At 44.7% G+C, this 19,711-nt stretch overlaps 1 protein-coding gene across 1 annotated transcript in view; it reads right to left on the bottom strand.

Moving 5' to 3' along the window:
• Nucleotides 1-19,711, bottom strand: part of CACNA1E (calcium voltage-gated channel subunit alpha1 E) — a 683,463-nt gene that overhangs the window by 206,751 nt on the left and 457,001 nt on the right. The window lies entirely within an intron of this gene.

The following is a 19,711-nucleotide window of genomic DNA, read 5'->3' as shown; positions in this document are numbered from 1 at the left end:
TGCTGAGATAAACTTTTGCTGAGGAACCTAGGCTCCTGATCCACTTTTGAGCTCAGTCTTCCTGTGGCTGCATGCCTATCATAGGCAGAACAGGAGGAAAAAAGTGGGTAAGGGCAGAGGCAAAAGAGGACAGAAGTTGTGTGACCTGGACAGAGTCCCAGGGCTCAAGGGCAAGACAGGGAGGCCTGGAGAACCACATTGGGCCTGAGATTCCCCACCCCAGCTTTAAGCCATTTTACAACCTTTTATCAGATGAAGGAGGTGTGAAAATTGGAGGGAGAAATATCAGTAATTTAAGATATGCAGACGACACCATACTACTAGCAGAAACCAGTAATGATTTGAAATGAATGCTGATGAAAGTTAAAGCACAAAGGCAGGACTACAGCTGAATGTCAAGAAGACTAAAGTAATGACAACAGAAGGTTTATGTAACTTTAAAGTTGACAATCAGGACATTGAACTTGTCGAGAATTATCAATACCTCGGCACAGTCATTAACCAAAATGGAGACAATAGTCAAGAAATCAGAAGGTGGCTAGGGCTGGGGAGGGCAGCTATGAGAGAACTAGAAAAGGTCCTCAAATGCAAAGATGTATCACTGAACACTAAAGTCAGGATCATTCAGACCATGGTATTCCCGATCTCTATGTATGGATGTGAAAGTTGGACAGTGAAAACAGCAGATAAGAGAAAATCAACTCATTTGAAATGTGGTGTTGGAGGAGACCTTTGCATATACCATGGACCGCGAAAAAGACCAATAATTGGGTGTTAGAACAAATTAAACCAGAACTGTCACTAGAAGCTAAGACAGGATTCACTAGAATGCTGGGAAAAACAGAAGGGAGTAGAAAAAGAGGAAGGCCAAACAAGAGATGGATTGATTCCATACAGGAAGCCACAGACCTGAAATTACAAGATCTGAACAGGTTAATGACAGATGCTACTGGAGGTCACTGATTCATAGGGTTGCCATAAGTCTTAATCGATTTGAAGGTACATAACAACAACAAATCAGATTGGGGTGGGGGTGGAGTTAAAGGACAACCGAGGTTACTTGCTTGGGAACCACACTACGAGTTGCTCAAGAAAATGCCTAAAGGCTTGCTTGGTTACGTTTGGGCCTCCATCATAGCCTTTGTCCCAGATTTTCTAGATAACCAGAGGCATCTTGCTATCTTGAAGCTCAAGCATGTCTGACCACCTAAGGATTTGTACTTAGCCATTCCAAGAACCTTGTGTGTGTGTGTGTGTGTGTGTGTGTGTGTGTGTACACGTAATTGTGATTAACAAAACAGAGGTTTTTATTGTATTACCAAAACGTTTCGGCTTCCTCCTTCATCAGCTGCTAACATACAAATGCTGTTATCAAGGTGGCAGTTATAGAGCTTTGAGGATGGAATGCTCAGAGGGGCTTCATTTGCAGAAGCTAAGTAGTGGTGGTTCTGTCCTCCAGGTTCAGGCCATGTGGTGCCAAAGTGTCCAGAGAGTAAATCCAAAAGTTCTCCCTTTTGGTCAATGCTGCTGGATCTGTTGGCATTTCTATCGCTGTTATAGAAAAGTCCAACAGACTGTGTGACCCTCAGTACTGAAATGTTTTGCAACTGGTTGCTCCATTTTTTTGTTAAGATTGCCGATCTGTGGTTTCTGATGCGTGTGCGTAGGTCAGTTGCAGTTTTTCCTAAGTATTGGACATTTTCCCTAAGTATATGACATCCTGGTCTTTTGCATTCAATGATATAAATTATATTGCAGGACCTGCAGATAATGTTCTGTTTGATATAATATGTCCTGCCTGTTCTAGTGCTTTTGAAAGTGGCTATCTCCCTGAGGTACACACAGGTGATACAGCATTTGGCGTGACAAGGATGAGACCCAGGATTGGTGATAGGTGGCTTAAGCACAGCTCTCACTAACAGTCTATGCAAATTAGGAGGCCGGCGAAATGCTACAACAGGAGGCCTGCTGATGGCTCTAGCAAGATGTTCAGAATTTGCCAGCAATGGGTAGCTCGCCCTGATTGCTCGGTGATAGTTAAGAGATGCTGGATGGAAATCTACCACAAATGGAATCCATTGCTTTCTGCTCTTTGACACCTCATTATGATGGAGGTGGTTTTCTCTGGACAGAATGGAGGCTCGGTGGCTGTTGCAATCGATATGTGGAGGATATCCTCTCAGAAGAAGGTGTTCTTTAAGTTTACTGATCCTTCTCTGGTATTTATCTTCAGTGTTGCAAATAAGTTTGATTCTCAGAGCTAAGCTATACACAATGTTTTTCTTTATATGCTTAGGATGGCAGGATTTCCAGTTTAAATAGGTGTGGGCATCAGTAGGTTTGCTGTAGAGATCAGTGGCTTTGTTGTTTTCAATTGTGAGGTCATCAAGAAAAGGGATGTGTGGATTATCATTTGTACTATTAAATGTAAAATTAATAGATGGATAAAGTTGATGTAATTTTTCAATTGTTCTAAACTCTCTTTACCATTTGTCCAGACCATAAAGATGTCATCAATGTATCCCCACCATATAAGTGGTTTGTTGATGGCCTTTTTGAGGATCTCCTGTTCCAGTTTACCCATAAAGAGATTTGCATATGATGGAGCCATGCAAGTCCCCGTAGCTGTGCCTTGCAGGTAGTGTTCTCCATTGAATGTAAAGCTGTTGCAAGTCAGGACTAGTGTAGCTAAAGTTATGATAACCTCTGTTGGAGGATATTCCTGGTGTTAAGGAACTCATTTAAAGCCTGAATCCCATCATTATGTGGTATATTGGTGTAAAGAGATGTGACATCTAAAGTAGCTAGTATAGTATTGTTGTGGAATTGATACGGCTTGTTTAAAGACTCAATTTTAAGCAAGAAGTCCTTGGTGTCTTTGATATGTGATGGGAGGTTTTGTACCATGTGTTGTAAATTTAAGTCAATGTACAGAGAAATCCTTTCAGTAGCTGTGTTGTTACCTGAGACAATTGGGCAAACAGGATTGTTGGCTTTGTGGATTTTAGGCAGCATGTAAAACCTTCCAGGTGTGGGATTTGGATTAATAAGGAAATCAAGGATAAATATGTCTTGCTGTCATTTCTATCCTCCAATGGATCAAACATGTCATTTATATTTCAGGATGCTCTATTGTGCTTAGATATTCATTGCAGCCTACCAGATCCTTGGTGCCCTTCATATCTCCTTACACAGTAACAATGCTGTACCCCACCTCCATCTGTATATCTTAATCTTCAGAGAAACAGGGCAGATCCACATCATGCCTTTAAAGCATATTCAACAAACATTTAAATCACATGATTCCCCCCCCAAAAATACTAGGAACTATGGCTTCCCCCTCACAGAGCTACAAATTCCCAACAACCTTAACAAGCTACAGTTCTCATGATTCTTTGGGGAAGTCATGCGATTTAAATGTGTGTAGCCATTAGTGTCCACCAGGGGTGGGGAAAGTTAGATTGGGATCTACTGACCTCTAATGCTATTGTGGTATTTGTTGGTCTAGTCATGGTGGGCAGAGCTTGGAAGATTACTTTTAAAAAGTAATAAATTACAGTTACAATTACTTGGCCCAAAAAAGTAGTAATTACCGTTACAATTACAATTGCTCTGAAAGTGACTGATTACTTTACTTTTTCTCAAAAGTAGTCACTACAATTACATTTCAGTTACTTTTTAAAAAAACTCCTACAAGGTGCTGGCCTTGGCTGCTGCACATCTAAGAAGCCTAAAACAAAATTAAAAATAAACACACACACACAGGGGGTAGTAGAATAAAAAAAATTATCCATAAGATTAACATAATGGCATAACAGAATCTCACATCCCCCCAAGCAATGAAGATACCCCAACTCTTGAAATCAAATTTTACACTTGAAATGCTTTTATAATATGTTTCTGTTATGTCTCAAAAGAACAAGCTGCTCAAAGAGCATGTCAGACAAGGAATGTCTTTTTACAGTCATTACGTTGCCACCAGTACTGAACAGGCGTTCTACTGCGGTGCTTGAAGGCATGCCTGTGTTGTGCTGCAAAAAACACAGCAGCACACGTGGAAAGCCATGGAGTGATGACACTTTCCTGCTGGGAGACCTCAGGTACCTCAGCAGTTCCTCCTCAGCAGTGTCCACTGCTGACTTCTTGCCCTGGGGCAGAAAGTTAAAGAAGTCATCTTCTAAGTCATCTCCTTCCTGGTCTTTATCTGAAGACTGATCACTGTCCTCATTAAGTACACCCATCTTTATTTCAGCTTTCAACAAGGCTTCCATTGTGTATCTAAGAAAGAGAGAGGATATGTTAACACATATATGTTAGGAAACCATCATCTGCTCTTCATTTCCTGATGCTTGTCATGTCCCCTGGTTCAGGGTCCAGCCTGAGCCTGTGGATGATGACATGGAAGGTAGGAAGGTGACCAAGTCACCACACTCATGGGGCAGCACAGCAGACCCTTAAGGATTACCTGCAGCAACCCAAGGTTGTGATGAAGAGCCCCAGGAAGAAAAGGCCCAGCCGCTGCTTACCACCTTAAGCCCTCTGATGCCTCCCTTGAGACAACATTTCCCTTGGAGTAATCCACCCAAAGGGCTTCCCTAATGTTCTTACTTGTTGGTATGGGTGGTGGCCTGACATGATTCCAGCCAATCTAGTTTGAAGCGAGGGTGTAGGCAGGCTGCCAGAAGAAGCCTCTTGTCCTCCCAGATAGCTGCAAACTGCTTTCTTAGGGCTTCGCGCACACCTCTCAGCTGCTGAAAACAGTATGTGTACCTCTCAGGTTTGTTTTCCAGTCCTTCTAACTTGTGGTCCAGATTGCAGAGCGTTGGTAGCAAATACCCCATGAACATGCCGTTCTCCCCTTGCAGGATATCTAGGGACTGGGCTAGTGGCTCCATAATCTCTGTGTATTCCTGTACCACTTCAATCTCAGCAGCTGTGATCCTGGACAAGGAGCAGCGGTCCATTATGGCATGCATTTTTAGTGGCACAGTCGACAGGAGCTCATGTAGTTGCTTCAATGCATCAAAGGTGGAATTCCACCTGGTCTTATTCGGTACCTTCAGATACACACCACATTGCGCATGGATATACTCAGCAATCTGGGCTGAGTGGTTCTGCTTGGACCACAACTTGCTGCACTTTCCCATCAAGGAACGAAACTGTTTCTTGAAAGGACCAGGAAGACTACTTTTGGAGGAGTCAGAAAGCATGGCCTCTATGTCTTGTGTTGCCACAAGGTTGAGAGTGTGGCTAGCACATCTCTGGTGTGGTGGTAAAACAAAATCCTCTCCTGAGTCTGCAGCTTCTTCCTCTGCCTCAGGTCCTGTGTCCAGGATCTCACAGATAGGCACAAACTCCACCTCAGCCTCCTCCTCCTCCTGGTTATCACCATCATCGTCACTGGTGCCTGCAGCTTCCACTGGTTCTTTGGCCATGAAAACTCTGAACACTTTCACAAAGTTGGAGCCATTGTCTGTAGTAGTGCACATAACTTTGTTGTGGATCCTGTACTGCACATGTACATCATGCAGTGCTTTTGAAAGGACATCGTATGTATGGCGCCCCTTCAGACGCTTACAAGCCAAGGCCCCGACCTCACGTTTCAGGGTAGTTGGGTTGATCCAGTGGGCTGTTACCCCCAAGTAACTCTTCTTGCCATTGGTCCAACAATCTGCAGTGGTTGCTATATATGCCACAGCACCCATTCGGTTTGCAAGAGTTTCTCTCATGTGGCATGCTCTCTTCTCAATTCTGTCTCTCAGGGTCTTGGAACATATGACGGTGAGATCTTTGGGGGGGTCCAATGCGAACCAGATTAATGAATGATGGTTTGTCCACAGTCTGAAGTGGTAATGTCTCCTCTACAATGAAATCAATGATTCTCCTGTCGAGATTGCTCTGGGTGACAGGCTCCCTGCCAGATCCCCACCTCTCAAGGGTTGTCTGCTGCTGCTTCAGCATTTTGGGAGGAGGGGTGTCATGCACTGGTTCAGGAAGGCCACGTCTCCTTGCCTTTATTGCTTCTTCAATTGCTCTCAGCTTCTCAGGGTGTGCCCTCTGAGGAAGAAGAACAAAGCATGAATCCAAGAAAAAATGGAAGAGGAACTTCACAATTTAAACATAAATAGACAATGGACACTCTTTGAGGACCAGCATGACAAAGGCTTACCTCAAAATGTTTCTTCACATTGGATGAGGAGGAAACAGCTGATCTCAGATTTTTGATCCTTGGAAGGCAGTAATTGCATCGTACAACAACATTTTTCCCACTCTGGCTCACAAATGTACAAGCTTTCTCAAAGCCAAACCATGGTACTTGCTGTTCTGCAGATGTGGCTGTGGGCAACTGGCACTGCTTCATGCCCTCCTCCTCCTCGTGCACAGGGCCTCCTTTCTGAACCTCGCTTTCTAGTTTTGCCTCCTCAGGATCAACAAGTTGTGGCTCAAGTGGCCGCACTAACTGACTGCTGCTCTCAGCAGCAAAACCTGCAACAGGCGTCTCTGTAATAAACAAGAGATAATGCTCCTATATGGGTGAACTTCAGCTGTGATGTGCCCCCATCTCTTCCCCATGCTGCAAGATCCCCCAGTCAGAGTGGAAGTAAGCAGGTCGATAGCACAATTAAAAGAGATCCTATTTGCATCATTTTTGCTCACTAAATAACCCTGCCTGGGCCAGTCTAACCTACTATCTCACAGGGTTGTTGTGAGAACAAAATGAGACTAGGGTTCAAATCCCCACATAGCCATGAAGCTCACTGAGTGACCTTGGGCCAGTCACTGCCTCTCAGCCTCATGAAAACCCTATTCATAGGGTCACCATAAGTTGGAATCAACTTGAAAGCGGTACATATATTTTTTATTTTGAATATGATGATTATGATAATAAATATGCACCATTTCAAATTAATTCTGTATGAGAAGCATTCCATGCCAAGCTTGGAAAACCAAGGATGAGGTATAAAATGTAGACAAAAATACTTTGGACAAAATGCCGTTTATCTTTTATCCTTTATCTTTTATATATATGAGCCTGGGTAGGGAACATTTAATCTAACCTACTTGCTTTCAGCAAGAAGGGTTACGTGCCTTCAGGCTAGGGCAGTCACCAGAAGGCCACAGCAGAGACAAAGGAGCCTAGTGTTGTGGAGATGTTAGATGGGAGCTTTGGGGAGTAAAGATGGAGGCTCCTGAAGGCTGCAATTCTAAACACACTTACTAAGGGATTAAGCCCCATAGAACTCAACAGGACTGACTTCTAAGTAGATATAGTTTGGACTGTGCTGTTGGTAAACCTTGACTAGGGTTCTTCTGCAAAGACATCCATATCCAAGCAGGGTTGGCAACCCCCTGCCTGGAATACCCTGCCCTTATCTTTTAATGTGGCTGCTCCCAATGTTTTTACAGATTTGACCCTTTACTTCAGAAAGAGGTCTGAAAAATGAGTAAGAGTAAGAAGGATCTTTTAAAATTGTTCTTTTCAATTCACTCTTGAATGAACATCATACCTAGGGCAGACCCACACCATTCCTTTAAAGCACATTCAACACCCATTTGAAGCACATGAATCCCACCACAGAATCATGGGAACTGCAGTTTGTTAAGAGTGGTGAGAACTATAACTGTGAGGGGGAAATGACACTTCCCAGAATTCTTTAGGGGAAGTCATGCGCTTTAAATGTGAGTTGGATGTGCTTTACGCATATTGTGTGAATCCGTTTAATAAATTTTGCCTGCATGTAAATTGTTTTAATTAATTTTTCAAAATGGAAATAAGCTATAAAGTGTAGTGGGTGACCATGGGCTACTCACCATTTCTCAGCCTATCTGCCCCTCAGGATGAAAACAATGGAGAATCATGACTACCCCAAGGCATACTTAAAATGTAAAGGAAGTATTGTACAACCATAGTATGCAATTGGATACTTATAGGGACACAGCATGACAAAACTGGGTGGAAGTAATGAGTGGGGTACCACAGGGCTCGGTCCTGGGCCCAGTGCTCTTCAACATTTTTATTAATGACTTGGATGAGGAGGTACACAGCATGCTTATCAAATTTGCAGATGATACAAAATTGGGGTGCATAGATAATACCGTGGAAGACAGAAAGAAAATTCAAAGGGACCTTGATAGGCTGGAGCATTGGGCTGAAAACAACAGAATGAAATTCAACAGGGATAAATGCAAAGTTCTACACTTAGGAAAAAGAAACCAAATGCACAGTTATAAGATGGGGGATACTTGGCTCAGCAGTACGACATGCAAGAAGGACCTTGGAATTGTCTTAATCCAGACAAGACCGAGACGCTGTTAGTGAGTGCCTTCTCTGCCCAGATGGTGGATGTTCACCCTGTTCTGGACGGGGTTACACTCCCCTTGAAAGAACAGGTTCGTAGCTTGGGAGTTCTTATCGACTCTTCCTTGTCTCTTGAGGCTCAGGTAGCCTCAGTGGCACGGAATGCTTTCTACCATCTCCGATTGGTAGCCCAGCTATGTCCCTATCTGGACAGTGACGACCTCGCCTCAGTCGTTCATGCTCTGGTAACTTCTAGATTGGACTACTGCAATGCGCTCTACGTTGGGCTGCCCTTGAAGACAGTTCGGAAACTACAGTTAGTCCAGAATGCAGCGGCCAGATTGTTGACGCGGACAAGAAGGTCCGCTCATATTACACCCGTTCTGGCCCGTCTGCACTGGCTTCCTATTTGTTTCCAGGCTAAATTCAAAGTGCTGGTTTTGACCTATAAAGCCTTACATGGCATGGGACCGCAATACCTGGTGGAGCACCTCTCCCAATATGAAACTACCCGTACACTGCGCTCAACATCTAAGGCCCTCCTCCGAGTACCATCCCATCGAGAAGCTCGGAGGGTGGTGACTAGAAATAGGGCCTTTTCGGTTGTGGCTCCCAAACTATGGAATGGTCTTCCCGATTAGGTGCGCCTGGCGCCGACGCTGCTATCTTTTCGGCGCCAGGTGAAAACCTTTTTATATTCCCAGGCATTTTAATGCATATTATTATATGTATTGTTGTATTTTGTTACTGTTTGATTATTTTTGTTTACCTTTGTTGGTTGATTCTATTGTATTATTGTATTTATATATTCCTGATTGCTTTATTTTATGTACACCGCCCAGAGAGCCCTTGGGCTTAGGGCGGTATATAAATTAAATTAAATAAATAAATAAAATAAATTGATCACAAGCTGAATATGAGCCAACAGTGTGATGTGGCTGCAAAAAAGGCAAATGCTATATCAGGCTGCATTAACAGAAGTATACTTTCCAAATCATGTGAAGTATTAGTTCCCCTCTATTCAGCACTGGTTAGGCCTCATCTTGAGTGCTGTGTCCAGTTCTGGTCTCTGCACTTCAAGAAGGATGCAGACAAACTGGAACAGGTTCAAAAGAGGGCAACAAGGATGATCAGGGGACTGGAAACAACACCCTATGAGGAGAGACTGAAGGAACTGGGCATATTTAACCTGGAGAACAGAAGACTGAGGGGAGATATGATAGCACTCTTCAAGTACTTGAAAGGTTGCCACACAGAGGAGGGCCGGGATCTCTTCTCGATGATCCCAGAGTGCAGGACACAGAATAATGGGCTCAAGTTGCAAGAAGCCAGATTTTGACTGGACATCAGGAAAAGCTTCCTAACTGTTAGAGCCATACAACAATGGAACTAATTACTAGAGAGGTAGTGGGATCTCCGACACTGGAGGCATTCAAGAGGCAGCTGGACAGCCATCTGTCGGGAATGCTTTGATTTGGATTCCTGCATTGCGCAGGGGGTTGGACTTGATGGCCTTATAGGCCCCTTCCAATTCTACTATTCTATGATTCTATGAAAATATTTATATAAGCATGACTATCAAATATGTTTATTTGTATAACCTGTAAAGATATTTATAGTGCAAGCCTATGTTTGTTTACTCAGAAACAAGTCCCAATGTATTCAATGGGGCTTACTCAACCAGGGAAAACTGCAGCCTCAAGTGATAAGGAACTTGTTCTTTTAACAAGTCCTTTAAGTTGAGAGCTTATCCCAGTCTGCGTCTGTGTTGAAATTGCTTTTTAATATGTTTTTAATTTTTTTCTGAAAAAAAATGTTTTTAAAGCTTTTAAAAATGTTTTTAAAGATGTTTTGTTTTAATATATTTTAAAGTCTGTTTTTATGATTTTTAAAGTGTTTTTAGTGCTTTTGTTTGCTGCCCTGGGCTCCTACTGGGAGGAAGGGTGGGATATAAATCAAATAATAAAAATAAATAAATAAATAAACTTCATTCATTTTTTTAAAAAATGAGGATTAGTTTCCTACATAATAAAAACTATGATAAACCCTGCCTAATTTCTTTAAAAATAGGGTTGGAGGGAGAGAGATTTACAACACAAACACAAGTCTGCACTATGTTTACTCACAAGTCCCATTAATTTACAGCACAATCCTAACCATGTCTACTCAAAAGCAAGTCCTAATGGAGTTCAATGGGGTTTACTCCAGGTACATGCTTTACTCCCAGAAATGGCTTTACTCCCAGAAAAGCAGATATTGGATTAAATACTTTCATATTTCATAGCCCAGGGTCTGACTCTTGGACAGAAGAGGAAAAAAAACATTAAGCCATATTACTTACATAAACTGCAAAAAACTCAAAGCCACCATATTCTGACGTTCAGCCTAGGCATGCCTGGATCAACAAGTCACAACTCTGGCGTCATTGGCTACAATCATGAAAGGGCAGGGTTACAGCCAGAGCTTTGAAAAGTTACTTTTTTAAACTACAACTCCCATCAGCCCCAGCCAGCATGGCCACTGGATTGGGCTGATGGGAGTTGTAGCTAGAGCATGGATCTGTTTAAAAAAAAGTTGTGTGGGGAGGGTTATGTTTTGGTGTATATCTCGGGAATTAGACCACCTAGAAACTTACTTTTTTTTTAAATTGAAGCTGAGAGTCCGGAGAGTAAGGGGTGGTAGCCAGAGAGCCGGAGGCCCCCCCAAAACCAGAGACTCCAGCCAAAAACACACACACCGGGGCACACACACACACACACACAAATCATTGTCACTCACCTCCACAGCTCTTCGCCATTCTGCTGCTGCCTTCTCCATTGTCCTTCAACTGGCTTTTTCCTCCGGTGTCCATTTTGTCCTCTCAGACGCTAGCAGCAGGCCCTGCCTATTCACCTCTTCTCTCGTGCCTCCTAACACAGATCACGAGGGAAGAGAGAGTCTGCGCAGAGGTCCAATCAGTGTGAGGCACATGTCTTGTGTTAACCAATCACAGTCAGGAGCTGACTTCCCCTTGTTCCCGCCCCCAAGTAACATCCAACCTAACATGGAAACGTTAAAGTTGCAGCTGAAAAGTAGGGAAATTACTAGTCGTTCCTTTACTTGCCAAATGTAATGGAATTACCCACTCGTTATTTAAAATTGTAACTAATTACAAGTAACTCATTAAAAATAACGAGTTACTTCCAAGCTCTGATGGTGGGATTTGTGAAGCATTTACATAAATAAATGTCTGTATCCACTAACCCTCTCTCATTTTGTAATAAAACTGAAACCTCTGTTTTGCACCTGCAACTGTACTCTGTGTTACCTTGCTGCCCCCCCCGTAATTGCTATGCAAGAAAACATCCTTGTGGTGTGTCATGCCTCTAGGCTAAACATTCTGAAAATCACACTTCTGTTGGTTGCTTATATGTAAAGGTACATTTGTGATTGAGGGCATGTGTCAACAATAAGCATGTATGTATGTATGGTAGGGATATAACCTGTCCATCAATACAATTTCCAGGGCAGCTTACACATTTTTAATACACATATTTAAAGCATACAAATTAAAAATATACAAAAACTACTATCTTCCCAAAAACACCAAGCAGCCTGCCAAATTCTGAAACTTTTTTACAGAAAATTGTGGCCAACTGGAAAAATCACAAATCAGCTTGGCATTTCCACCCCCGTTCTGCTCGTACACACAGACAAGTTGTGTTCAAAACATAATCCAAGACAAGAACTTGAGAGTTAGAGGATAACATAGCCCCAGGCTGAATCGGACTACCAAGAATGGACAGCTTTTCAGGACACCAGTATGACACAAAAGAACCAAAATTGACTGCTGCACATATGTTCATTTTTCTCTTCCAACACAACAAGCATAGCTACACTTTTTAGGCCTAAGGTTCACATTTGCTATTAGCCAGTTCTTCAACTGCTGTATACCAATGGTGGGCGTTGCCAAAATAAAGTGGGTGCAGCCACTCCACACACATTCTTTTGCACTCAGACAGAAATGTAACCACACACAGAGTCCCCCTCCCTGCCAAGTCTTGTGCTGATCCCTGCCGATAAGCAGAGGTGTGGGGATAGGATTTTCCTCTCCATTATAGTACCAGGCCAGATGGGGGGGAACACTCTACCCAAGCCAGCAATGCAATGAGGAACATTTCTCCATCTGTCCTACCCAAGCCCATTGAAATCAGATGCAGACATGAAGGTGAGCTTTTCTTTAATAGATTTAATGGAAAATTTCAATTCAGAGCGCTTCAAGAATCAGCTTGCAGGTCACACAGGATTCAGCATCTCTACACCGCGCAACTACACATGACTATGAAGAGTTAAGACGTTGTCACAGCAATTAGACAAACACCCTTGCAACACTTGTGTTGGCAGGCTCGTTCTACTTGCATGAGGAAGGTGTCATAGAATGGTAGCACAAGCATATGTGACCATTCCTCCTTAATGAGACAGTGGGAACCCTTTGAGCCTGTTGGCACAGTTGCCTATGTCATAGAATCATAGAATAGTAGAATTGGAAGGGGCCTATAAGGCCATCAAGTCCAACCCCCTGCACAATGCAGGAATCCAAATCAAAGCATTCCCGACAGATGGCTGTCCAGCTGCCTCTTGAATGTTTCCGGTGTCGGAGAGCCCACTACCTCTCTAGGTAATTGGTTCCATTGTCGTATGGCTCTAACAGGAAGATTTTCCTGATGTCCAGTGAAATCTGGCTTCCTGTAACTTGAGCCCATTATTCCATGTCCTGCACTCTGGGACAATCTAGAAGAGATCCCGGCCCTCTATGTGACAACCTTTCATGTACTTGAAGAGTGCTATATCTCCCCTCAGTCTTCTCTTCTCCAGGCTAAACATGCCCAGTTCTTTCAGTCTCTCCTCATAGGGCTTTGTTTCCAGTCCCCTGATCATCTTTGTTGCCCTCCTCTGAACCTGTTCCAGCTTGTCTGCATCCTTCTTGAAGTGTGGAGACCAGAACTGGATGCAGTACTCAAGATGAGGCCTAACCAGTGCGGAATAGAGTCTTGCAGGGGCTCCTGTAATTCCTGGACCTGTTCTTGAGTGAAGGGGTCTTGTTCCTGGGTGGCTTGCGGTTCTTCAATGCAGGGGTAAGCACAGGCGGCTGCCACAATCTTGTCCAAGGGTATGATATGGCGAAGGGAAGGTTCTGCCCTGGGCCCCTTGTATTATGGTTTGTGAGAGAGTGTGTCAGCTCTGCAGTTTGGGGCATGTGGAAGGTAGGTAGTGCAGAAGTGGAACCAGGCAAAGAATTGGGACCAGCATACGTGGTGCGCTTGAAAACCATTTGCGAGCTATCTGGATACTTACAAGATTTTGGTGATCCATGCAAACCTCCACAATGTGAAGCGTCCCTTCTAGGTGATGCCGCCATGTCTCAAATGGATCATGGATGGCTAGGAGTTCCTTCTCTCATACTGTGTAATTTTGCTCAGTTATTTAATTAATGGGAGAAGCACACACAGGGATGCAAATCTCCTTTTCTTGGAGGGCTATAGTAACACTGCTCCAATGGCTACACCTGAGGCAAACCTTTTCAATCACAAAGAGCTGGTGGGGTTGGCATGTTGTAATATCAGCTCAGTGGAAAGCAATGTTCTGAGGTAAGTCTGTTAAAAAGCAGTCCTTTAGGAGAAGGCAGCTATAAATCATCTATAGTAGTTGGCAAATCCCAAAAAACAATGGAGATGCTTCTTGGTTTGGGGTGCCAGGAGAGCATGCAACGCACCTTCCGCGGGTCCATTTCCAACCCCAATGGGGTGATACGGTAGCCTAAGAAATCCAGAGTAGTTAAGTTAAATCCACACTGCCCAACTTGGCATACAAGTGATACTTTCTCAGTCTCTGTAACACTGCCCTCATGTGAGCTTCATGCTGTTTGGGGGAGTCAGAGTAAATCAGGATCTCATCTGAATCAATAATCACAAAGTGATCCAAGTAGTCCTGGAAAATTTCATTCATGAAATACTGGAAGACTGCAGAGGCATTTGTTAAGCCAAAGGGCATGACCAGGTATTTGAAATGACCATACCTGGTCTTGAAAACAGTTTTCCACTCATCCCCCTCCCTAATCCTGATGAGGTTTTAAGCTCCTTGCAAGTCCAGTTTTGTGTAGATTTTAGCCGTTCTCAGCCGCTCCAACATTTCATTGATGAATGGGTAGCTATTAGGGATAGTAATCTTGTTCCTTCACTTCAAGTTGGCACCAAGGAATTCCCTTAAAGCAGCTAGTCCTGGTTCAGACAATGAATAGATGTGGCCAGAGGGGATCTTGGTGCCCGGGATCAAGTCAATGGCACAGTCATAAGATTTATGGGTGTGTGTGTAACTGGTCAGCCTCTTTCTTGCCAAACCAGTCACAATAGTCCTGATACTTGGCGGGCAATGTGGATAGCACAGAAGGAGGTGGGATAGTAGCTGCTGCCACCACTGGAGCTCCAGCAAGCCTGCAGTGCTGTCTGCAGTAATCCAACTGAAATGTCACTGAAGCACTTCTCCATGAAACTGAAGGATCATGTTGTGTTAACCAAGCCATTCCCAGGACCACAGGAAAACATGGTAAGGTGGCAAGGTAAAATGACAGCTGTTCCTGATGCTTGGGTAACTCCACATTCAGCACCAAAGTTACCTAGGTAACTGCGCCTGAAGCCAGGTGCTGCACATAAATGGTCTCCACCACTAATTGCATATCCAATGAGGTGATGGGAATGTTGTGCTATTTAGCAAAGTCTAAGTCCATAAAGTTACTGGAAGCTTTCAAATCCACCATGGCTTGTACTTGGATGCTCTGACCTGAAGGCAACCCCAAATGAAGCTATAAATGCAAGGCTGGCTTTGGTGGGGTTGGGACACTGGGAGCTCCGTTCCTCAGAGTTAATCCCAGCTTGTGGACCTCTACAAGAACTGGAATTTTGGGTTTTCCAGCACTGGTGCTTTGGCTGGGCAGGATTTCGCAAGATGCCCCACCTTTCTGTAGTATAGGCACAGTCCCTCCTGGCGGTGTTTCTTTCTCTTTCTCCATCAGGCATGGCCACGCCCTTCCCAACCTGCATGGGTTCCATCCCCGACTGAGTGGAGGTTCCCATGCTGGAGAGAAGCACATGCAGGGGAGAGGTATGGGAGGCAATATCTGAGCCTTGAGCTCCATACAATGACTTTTAAGCCTGCTATCAATTTGCAGGCACAGCTGGATGACCTCTGATAAGGAGTTAGGAGCTGGAGCTCAAGCCAATTCATTCAGCATCTCATCATTAAGGCCCTTTTGGTATTAATACATCACAGCTGAGTAATTCCAATCCACTTCCTGTGCCAGGATCTGAAAAGTCCCAACTCAGTCCTTGCCCTGGCGCAGGATTCCCAGTTGGTGGACCACCATGACTTTTCTCTGGGGATCATGAAAAATCTCTCCCATGGCAGCGCTGAAGTTGGTATATTGTCCCAAAACTGGATTGTCGCATAACAACAAAGAGGTAGACCATTGTGCTGCCTCCCCCTCCATTAGGCTGTTTATAAAGGCCTCTTTTAGTGTGTCATTGGGAAAGTCCTCTTGATGCACCCTGATGTACAACTTGCACTGTGCAATGAAAGTTGCAGACTGCTGACATTTCCTGCTGTACTTGGCAGGAAGTCCCACAGGTGTCTTGATATGTGGAGCGGGCATCGGCTGGGCTGGGTTAACCCCCTTTTGCAAGGCCGCTGCATTGGTACCAAGCTAGGTCATCTGGACTGTCAGATTCTGGGTCTCAGCTTGAAGAGTCTGAAGCTCAGCTAACCCCATTTCCAAGGCATGCTGGATGTCCTCCTCTGCCCCTCCAATTGCTTCCATCTTACTCATGGTGCTGCAACAAACTGTCTGGCCCAAGACCATTTGAAGACAGACACAGACGTGAAGGTGTGCTTTTCTTTAATAGGTTTAATGGAAAATTTCAGTTCAGGGTGCTTCATGAATCAGCTTACAAGTCACACAGGATTCAGCATCTCTCCACCGCATAGCTAGACATGACTACACAGAGCTAAGATGTTATTACAGCAATTAGACACACACCCTTACAACCCTTAAGTAAGTGTGGGCAGGCTCGTTCCACTTGCAAGAGGAAGGTGTCATGGAATGGGAGCACACACACTCACAAACATTCCTCCTTCATGTGACAGTGGGAACTCTTTCAGCCTGCCAGTGCAGTTGCCTACGTGTCCGAGGCAAGGGCAGCAGAGAGGTCCTCCACCTCAGGAAGAGGGGTGTATAGCAGTGGCAGTGTGGGTGAAGGGAAGGTGAAAGGGCGGCCTCCTGATCAGGCAGTTGTAGCAGGAGCTACAGGGTGGAACTGTCACTGTCAATGGCACTGAAGCCTTTAGCCTCAACACCCTCTGACTGCAAGTCACTAGGGCCCACCCCACTCCATCTCATCCCCTTTTCCCCCATCACTCCAAGGCTGTTCCACGGGACTCCTGACACCATCCACTATTCAGTGCAGAGAGTGAAATTTTCTTATATACTACCCCTGCTTCACTTCTCCCTGTTATGACACTGGAGTCCAGCAGCAATGAAGACATAGTCAGAGGATACAGAGTCGGCATCTAAGAAAGCAGAGCAGATATCTGACTCTGAGGTTGGTGACCAGAAGGTCACTAAATCCGAGGCTGGTGGGCAGGAGCTCCCTGAACCAGATCCCACAGCACCAGACCCATAGAGTCGAAGCCAGTTCTTGGCTACAGCCATAGTTTGTGAAGAGATGAACCCTGGTTCACAAGGCACATTAAGCCAAACATTGGTGTCAGCTCTACACTGCGTGAGCAGTGCCGGTGGGGGGGCTGGAAATTCCTGGGTCTTTGGCAGGGAAGGAAAGTCCTTAGCCGGCAGTCGGGTTGTAAATCTGCCAGGCCTATCCAAAGCGTACTTGCCGAGTCAGAAGTCCAGAAGCGAGGTCAGTGGAGGTCCGGGATCAATTGCCAATAGCGATGCCAGGTCTCCGGCAAACAGCCGGAGACTCCGGCCCCGCCCCTGCTTTTCTCACCTCCGGCCAGAATTGCCCCCATGTTGTTTAATCTCCGGCTATTGTGGACTCCCAGGAGCGAGGAGCCAGTCATGCAGACGCCAATTTTCCCCTTGCTTCTTCTATCTGCTTTGCCTCCTCTCTCTCTCTCTCTCTCTCTCTCTCTCTCTCTCTCCTTTGCATGCAGACGTGCACACCTCAGGGGAAGGACTCCATTTGCCTTCCCAAGCACCACCTCTCATTCTCATTGGCTGCCCCTGAGGCCCAATGAGAGCCGAACCCAGGCTTCTTCCGTGGCGTGGAGCAAATTGGAGCAAGTAGGAGGTGAGTTGGCTGGTTGGCAAATGCCCCGGCTTTGAGGGTTTTAGGGAGTTCTAGCTGCTCTAGAGCTGATGAGCAGCTGTGGCCGGGGAGCAGTGGCATTCCAAGTGCAGGCAATAAGGGGATGACACATCGGGCGCTGCCTCTTTTCCAGCTCCAGCTCACCCAGGATAGCGTCCCACCTTCCCCCCCTGCATTTAGAGGCATCCTCTCTCCCTGTCCTTGACTTCCCTCCCCTTTCTCCCCTCCCCCTTTGATTTCTTTGTCTGTTTATTTTTATTTTGCGTGAGAAACATTGGTATTTCTCTCCCTCCCCCTTCTCTATCCCCCCTTCTGCTTCTTTCCCTCACTGATCCCAGGGCTCCCTCACCTCTTCTCTTGCATGCTTGGGAGCCTTTTTCTCCCAAGCACCAGCAGCCTGTAGCAGACTCACTCTCTGCTCGGGGTGGAGATACACGGGCTGGTGAAACCAGAAATTGCTCTCCACCCTTTCTTTCTTTCTTTCTTTCTTTCTTTCTTTCTTTCTTTCTTTCTTTCTTTCTTTCTTTCTTTCTTTCTTTCTCTGTAAGTGTTCATTTACTCAGAAAAACTTGCTGCAGCCTTGTGCCCCCTTTGGGAACCTCCTATGATAGTTACTTCCAAGAAAGCATGTTCTTCCTCCAGGATGAAGACTGCAATCCTAAACACGCTTGGGTGGGAGAAAGCCCACTGAATTTCGTGAGGATTGCTTTGGAGTAACTAGGCTTGGGATGGGCTTTAGAGTCTTTTCCTCTAAAATGAATTGGGTCAACCAGAAGAAAGACTTCATCTTATTTTTCTGTTCTAAACATCTCAGGGCAGAGACCCGTCGTTTTTGCTTGCTATAAACTGCATTAATTATTATTTATAATAATCTGCAATCGCTAGGGGAATTATCAGGGGAGGTTGAGCCCTGGGTCTTTTCTGCTAGACCCAGATCTGCTACTCCCCACTTTTTAAAAACACATGTTTATTTTTATTTTGCTCATAGGGCAGCAAACTACAGTGCCAGTGAGCATACACACCGTACATTTAAAGTGTGCGGCTTCCCACAAAGAATTGTGGAAATGTAGTTTACCCCTCACAGCTAAAATTTCAAGCACCCTTAACAAACAACAGTTCCCAGGATTCTTTGGGGAAGGAGAAACATGCTTTAAATATATTGTGTGTACACACACTATTTTAATTTGCCCAGAAGTACTGTATACATTTATGCAGATTGTTGCCCAGAGTTTTTCAAGAACTTAGCAACAAGGGTGTAGTTGTCCAGGGTCTCGGGGAGTCTTAGATGCCTTACTTTTTTGGGAGCAGGGTCTCAGCAGAATCCCTGTGTTTCCAGCATTCTATGAGCCAATCAACATGACAGGGGAGTGTGTTAGCCACTTAGAAGAGTCTTCTAACATGCATCCTTGTCCTTTCCTGCTGATTGGAGCCAATCAGAGTAAAAGGAGGTAAGTCACTGAGCAGACTCTTCTCAGTAGCTAATACACTCCCCTTTCATGCCTATAGGCTCCTAGGGACCTCTGTTGTGGAAGAATGCATTAGCAAGGATCTCATTCTCAACCCAGCAGCAGAAGAGGGAAAGGTGGGAGGGGTGTGGCTGTGACTTTCATGAAGGGACCCTGCACTCCTGAATTTGCCACTGCATTGCTGCTAGCAACACCCTTGGCCATTATACAGCAGACGCAAGTAACAGTCTCCCAGCCCTTTTGGCTAAAGGGTGGGGTATAAATGCCTTAAATAAATAAACACAAAAAGCAGCTACTCAGAGGAAAATTCAGCAGAGGATTAAGGGTTGTTTTCACCACTGCCATCCAATATAATCATCCCCCACTTCTTACTACAAACCAATACATGTCTACTCAGAAGTAAGCTCCATTGGGTTCAATGGTACTTACTCCCAGGTAAGTGTGTATTGGATTGTAGCTTAGTTACAAGCTTTGAACTAACTTCAGCTATTTAATTGTTTACACATGATCAGGTGTGTAGGTGTATAAATTCCTTTAAAATGTTGTGGGTTTGGCTCTGGTAAGTTTACCACTGGCAACCTTATGTTCTT

Source organism: Rhineura floridana, chromosome 6 (assembly GCF_030035675.1).
Source record: "Rhineura floridana isolate rRhiFlo1 chromosome 6, rRhiFlo1.hap2, whole genome shotgun sequence".
NCBI classification, from domain to species: Eukaryota; Metazoa; Chordata; class Lepidosauria; order Squamata; family Rhineuridae; genus Rhineura; species Rhineura floridana.
Note: the sequence above shows the minus strand (reverse complement) of the source record. Positions and strands in the feature narration are given on the sequence as shown.